Consider the following 6,249-nt stretch of genomic DNA (forward strand, 5'->3'; position numbering starts at 1 on the left):
GGGAGGGTCCTTCATTCTGAATGTGAGCCTTCCTGTCAGAATCACAGTCTGCTTCACCACGGGAATGGCCATCTCTAACATCTTTTGACACATATTTGCAGCTCCAGGCAGCTCAGATCCCTCCTCTGGACTTCTCCCTTTGCCCCCAGCACAGCAGCTCAGAGGATGCCAGTTGCTGCCCTATCTTCCTCTGTTTAGTGGAGAAGAGATGACAGGTCTTGGTGAGGGAGGAAGGTGGGAATGGCAAGGGGGGAGGATCATAGGAGCCTTGGCTGCCTAAAGAATAATTCCAGGAATTGAATGTCCCATGTGAGCCTGTGGAGTGGTACAAAAGTTGAGGCTCTCCTGGCTAATGGCAGACTTAGGGGATGGGAAATTGAGCACTGACATCAAGGAGGCCCTTTGAGGGGAGGTGGATGGGATGCCATGACATAGTGATGGTAGGGGTGGGGTCTGGGTCTTGATCTCTTCCCACACTGCCTGAGTGTGTTGAGCTGCTGGTGGTTGTGCCCTGATGGAATTGGATCCACCTCCATAGGCTCTTCTTTTGGCTCTGTATCCATTTCCATTGGCTTGATGGTGGGGAGCCTTCCCATTAGCCGCCGCCTCTTGGTAGGAGTGCAATCCATAATACCTCCTTGGCAAAAAGAGCAGTTGACTAGCAAGCTCAGAGTTGCTACTGGCTTCTCACACTCAGTTAATAGGATTCTGGATGCAGGGTCCCCATATTTATAGGGCTTGGAACAAAAGGTTGTGAGGTGACTTTTGACATCAGGAGGCCATGGTGATGTCATTCCAACAATGTCTCATGGTGACCAAAACTAGCAGTGTTGGGAGTTGTGGCCTACACACCTGGGAGTTGCCCTAATTCTGAAGGAGTGGGAAGGATAGTGGTACTGAGGACCCCTTTCCTGGGGATGGCTTCCCTGTGTCACTTTGCTTGTTAAAGAGTATGGCTTTCCCTTGGGCTCAAGGTCCTGCAGGGGCTGCAGCCACTTCTTCATCCCATGTGAAGGATCCCTTTGAGAGGGTGGAAAGCAAATCCCAAAAGGGTTGGGAGTCTCCAGTATCCCTGCCCAGCTTCCTGCAAGTGGAACCATCTGGATGTGGATCCACTACTGTCACTGGGGCAGAACAAGTTGCAAAGCCACGTACAGGGCTGAGCAGCAGTTAATCAGTTGGACTAAGTGTGGTTGCTAGGCAACTCTACAGCTTCCTTAACTGATGACATGGGGATTAATCTTTGGTAAAGCATCACAGCCCTGAGAGATCATAGCTAGCTTGTTCTGCTACTCAAAATAATTTGCTCAAACAGGTGGATAATGTATCCAATGATACCTCCAAAGATGCTATTGGATTCATCTACATCCCATATAGCTCAAAAATCCTTCATCTCATGGTTCATATAAAAATCAAAGTCCAAGATGAGTAGATATCTATGCATGCTCCTCTGCAAGCCGCATATAGCTTACTAATACCATGATGTAGTAAAACTTAAAAGTAATCTGCCTTGTGTGCTGACTTTATTTTTTTTATATTTTAGGCAACGTCTCTAAAAAACACAATGAATGTAAAATGTAAATGACTGAGAAATACAGTGAATTCTGAGTTTTGAGCAAGGGAGGAATGATTATTTTTGTATGATAAGTGAAAATACAAAGGACAGAGATGCACTTAGGTTGCTCCAAAAATAACACTTCCCATTTATTTCCATACATATTTGACCTTGTTCTTGTGAAACTAATCCATCAGTCTGGTTTGATGAAAGTGGTCACAATCATTAGTGAGTTCTCAAGGTCTTTGAGTTTTTTGTGAGATTTTCTACTCTTCCTGTACTTCATGCTTGAAAATAATCATTCACAAATATACATGCTGACAGAAAGTGATGACATGAATAAGGCATGATCATGAATCATGGAATCATAAAATCATAGAAGGGCTTAGATTGGAAGAGACCTCAAGGATCATAAGATTCTAGACACCCCCCCCCGCCACAGGCACAGTTGCCAAGTACTAGATCAGAGTTCCCAGGATCTCATTCAACTTGTCCTTGAACACCACCAGGGATGGGACATCCACGATCTCTCTGGACAACCTGTTCCAGCACCTTACTGCTCTCTCAGTCGAAAAATTTCCCCCAATATCTAATCTAATTCTCCTGTCCTTTAGTTTTAAATCATTTCCCTTTGTCCTGTCACTATCTACTCATGTAAAAAGTTGATTTCCCTCCTGTTTATAATCTTCCTTTAAATGTTGGAAGACAGTAATGGGATGTCCTTGCAGCCTTCTCTTCTCTCAACTGTACAAGCCCAGCTCCCTCAGCCTGTCTTCATAGGGGAGGTGCTCCAGACCTCTGATCATCTTTGTGGCCCTCCTCTGGACCCTATCCAACAGCTCCACATCTTTCCTGTGTTGGAGGCCTGGATACAGTACTACAGATGGGACTTCACAAAAGCACAGTAGGGAGGGACAATCACCTTCCTAGCCCTGCTGGCCACCCCTCTTCTGATGCAGCCCATTTCTGGTGAAGCAAGGGATATTTCTCTCTGGTAAGATAAGTCTCTCAAAAGTCTAGTAAAGATCAAATTTTTGAGGTTGTTGCTGAGTGATGGATATGGGCCAGAACGACTGGTGCAGGAGAGGCGCTGCTGTAATGGCATGGGGCAGGAAGTGGCCACAGGATTGGATATGCTTGAGACAAGCCTTCCGCCAACATTCTGTTCAATTTTGTTGCTGTGTGACAGGTGGCTGCAGAGGGATGGTCTGTCAAAATGGCATCTGATGTGGAAGTGTGTATGAAGCAAAGATGTTATTGAATTTCTCCATGGGGGAAAAATGGCACCCACTGACATTCATTGATGCTTGCTGAAAGTTCCTAGGGACTGAACAGTGAATGTGAGCACTGTGAGGTGGTGGGTGGAGCACTCCAGCAGTGGTGGCAGTGGGTCACTTCTGCTGGTGTAGATGTTTACAAGCGTGGCATGTAGGCTCTTGTCACTGCTGAAAATGCATAGCTAATGATGGTGACTTTGAAAAATTGTGTTTTGTAGCTAAGAATTTCCTCTATCAGATAGTATTATTTTGCTCTTTGTTTTTATTTTAGTTTCCAAGTAAATAAGTCTGAGGTATTACTTTTAGAACAATACTAAATGTAGCTACTAAGCTACATCTCTCTTCATATTCTTTGTTATACTCTAGTGAGATGTCAGTTTAAATAGTACTTCAGTGCTTTCAGAAATTAGGTTCATCTTACATTATGACTTGCACAATTTACCTGTACTGATTTTCAAAAAGCAGTTCTACAATCATTGTTCTAGGGTCTTGAATTTATTTTTTTGTATTCTTAATGATATTTGTTTTTCCATTTATGTGGACACCTTACAAAAAAAAAAATGCCTGTATTATGTAACTCCTTACACAAAAATTGCTCTCGAATATTAGTGGAAGTAATTTCATCTTTGTGTATAAATTATGAAAATGAGATTAAAAAAAAAAAGCCAGATATGATTCCTGGGTGGATGAAAGAAAAAGGAAGCTTGGTTCCAGAACAGCACTCCTAATTATCATAATATATTTTTTCTAATGGACATTTTATCAGGAAGGACTCCAAAAATATTCCTATATATTGTATATATTCATATATATTGTTCTTCAGTGGACTAAACTGACACAGCCCTGCTTGAAGCTGGTAGTATTGTGATGAATTTGATCCTCTGAAACTATGGCCATAAGAACAGAATTCCTCTGGCGCTTGATTTACGCTGCAGTGCTTTTTACTTTACACAGGGTTTTGTGTTTCGTGTGAATGGGTTTTGTGAGTATTGGTTAAGAATAAAGTAGCAAGCTAGGGAGAGGCTGTTTGACTGTTATGTGATTATATCTTGGAACACGAAAATGATTAGAACTGACTAGTAGCTTAAAAACTTCCCAGCACTTGACACTGAGCAGTGTATTTAATAGTAAGTATTGTGTGTCTGCAGTTCCTTTCAGTTACACCTTTTTCACATAAAGCTCAATATGATCTAGGGGTGATACATTTAGCAGAGACCTACCTAAATTCTGATGGAGGCTAACAAGGTAGATAACTGCCTTTTTGGCCACCTTTTGTCCCTGTTCTAACTGGAAACTGCGAATCGCCTTAACCATGTCAGAAAAACAGGCAGATAACTGCTGTGGAAGTAGTCTCCTTGAATGGTTAATTAGTTCTGTAAAAGACCAAGAAAAACAATTTCTGACTTTCTGGGGTGCGACTGATATGTCTGAAACACTTGCAATACAAGGCCATATCCATGAGAACATATCAAAGGCTTTTATCGGAGAGGTATGGTATCCTGTTCTCTCACAGGTTAGCCTGGCTTTGCTCGCAAAACAGGCATACCTTTCCTGTGAGAAAGTTTTGCTGCAAAATTAGTTTTGAAAAACCTTGTTATTGCAGACTTACTTGTTTATGACCTTGAGACAGTGCCTATGCAAACCTAGCAGGTGTAAAAGGATGCCTGAGACAAACCCCAGCTGTTATCACTGCCTTTGCTCCCTTTGCTGCCTGCTGTCTGCTAGTTAGAGACTGGAACCTCCAAATGAGTGCGCTTACACCTTCATTCCACTTCTGGCACCAGCAGACTCAGCACTGGAACTTCTCAAAAAGGACCAATGATCTCTTTCTTTGTCCATCTCTCTCTCTCTTGTTTTTTTTTTTTTCCTCTGCTTCTCTCTCTTTTTTCTTTTCATTCTTTTTCTCTATACAGTTAAGTAACTGCAAGACTGATTTTGGTTTCTTAAAGTCATATAGTTTAGATGCACAACTAGGGCAGATTTAATTGTTAGAGTGCCAATATTTTGGGGATAATTGTAGTATGTGGATTATCATTAAAACTGATGATTGTGTGTGTGTGGACCTCTGTGTATCATTTCACCTTAATCTAATGGATATTTACCAGTCTGGTCATCTCTTTTCGGGGATGGGTTGGATGTGACAGGTACTACTAGACATGCTTCTGGATTATGTGATTCCAATTTCTGCCTGTTGCCTTTTGTTCTGTTGCTGCTCACCACTGAAAAGAGTCTGCCTCTATTGACTTGGCTCCTGCACTCTAGATATAACATAAATCACTTAAATGTTTGAGATCCCTTCTCAGCCTTCTCTAGACTGACGAGTCCCAGCTCTCTCAGTTTTCCCTTGTACAGGAGACGCTCCAGGCCTTTAATCATCTTTGCCACCCTCTGCTGGACTCTCTCTAGGAGATCCCTGTCTTTTTTGAACCGAGGAGCCCAGAACTGGACACAGTACTCCAGATGTGGCCTCACCAGGGCAGAGTAGAGGGCAGGGGGATCACCTCCTTCAACCTGCTGGCCACACTCTTTTTAATGCACCCCAGGATACCACTGGACACTCTTGGCCACAAGGGCATACTGCTATTTCATGGTCAACCTATTATCCACCAGGATGTCCAGGTCCTTCTCTGCAGAGTTCCTCTCCAGCCAGTCAGCCCCTGACCTGTACTGACGTATATGATTATTCCTTCCTATGTGTAAGACTCTGCGCTTGCTCTTGTGGAACCTCATAAGGTTCCTCTTCACCCAACTCTCCAGCCTGTACAGGTCTTGCTGAATGGCAGCACAGACTTCTGGTGTGTCAGCCACTCCTTCCATCTTTGTATCACCAGCAAACTTGCTGAGGATGCACTCTATCCTTTCATCCAGGTCACTGATTAACATGTTGAACAAAACTGGACCCAGCACCAACCCCTGAGGAACACCCAGGGCCTCCATCTAGACTCTGCAGTGCTGATCCACAGTATTATGCATCTCTTCTAGTGTAAAGAACTCTCTTCCTCTTACTTCTCGTGAACAGGAAAATGCCTTTGCCAGGAACTGTGGAGCTGAATTGAAGCCTATTTCTCCAATGGGAACAAAGGAGTTCTAATTCTGGTATACTGCCCATTGCTAACACAGATACTCAGTTGCAAATGTCTTAAATATTTTGTATCAGGAAAAATACCATTTTCCTTGCTCATTGTTGGAATAGTTCAGAGACTTTTAAAGGATTATCGTCAATGACAATGCTATTTTGCTGGCTGGGTCATCACAAGCAGTATATCGCTGTGAGGGAGAAGGCCTGATCACATTTTCTTCCTGCTGTGTCCTCTAGCGTTATGAGCTATATTTAGAATCTGTCTTATCTGCTGACTCATCTGTGTCAGAAGGAAGAATCTTAGCCTCTTTTGTAGACCAAGGAAACAGTCATAATTC

General features: G+C 43.0%; 1 long non-coding RNA gene across 1 annotated transcript in view; it reads left to right on the forward strand.

The window, feature by feature from the left end:
- LOC110394866 overlaps positions 1–5,863 on the forward strand; it is a 12,233-nt gene extending 6,370 nt beyond the window's left edge. The window contains exon 3 of the long non-coding RNA XR_002435984.1: positions 5,701–5,863. This is a non-coding gene — a long non-coding RNA (uncharacterized LOC110394866). The remainder of the gene's footprint in view (positions 1–5,700) is intronic.

This window comes from Numida meleagris, chromosome 2, assembly GCF_002078875.1.
Source record: "Numida meleagris isolate 19003 breed g44 Domestic line chromosome 2, NumMel1.0, whole genome shotgun sequence".
Taxonomy (NCBI): Eukaryota; Metazoa; Chordata; class Aves; order Galliformes; family Numididae; genus Numida; species Numida meleagris.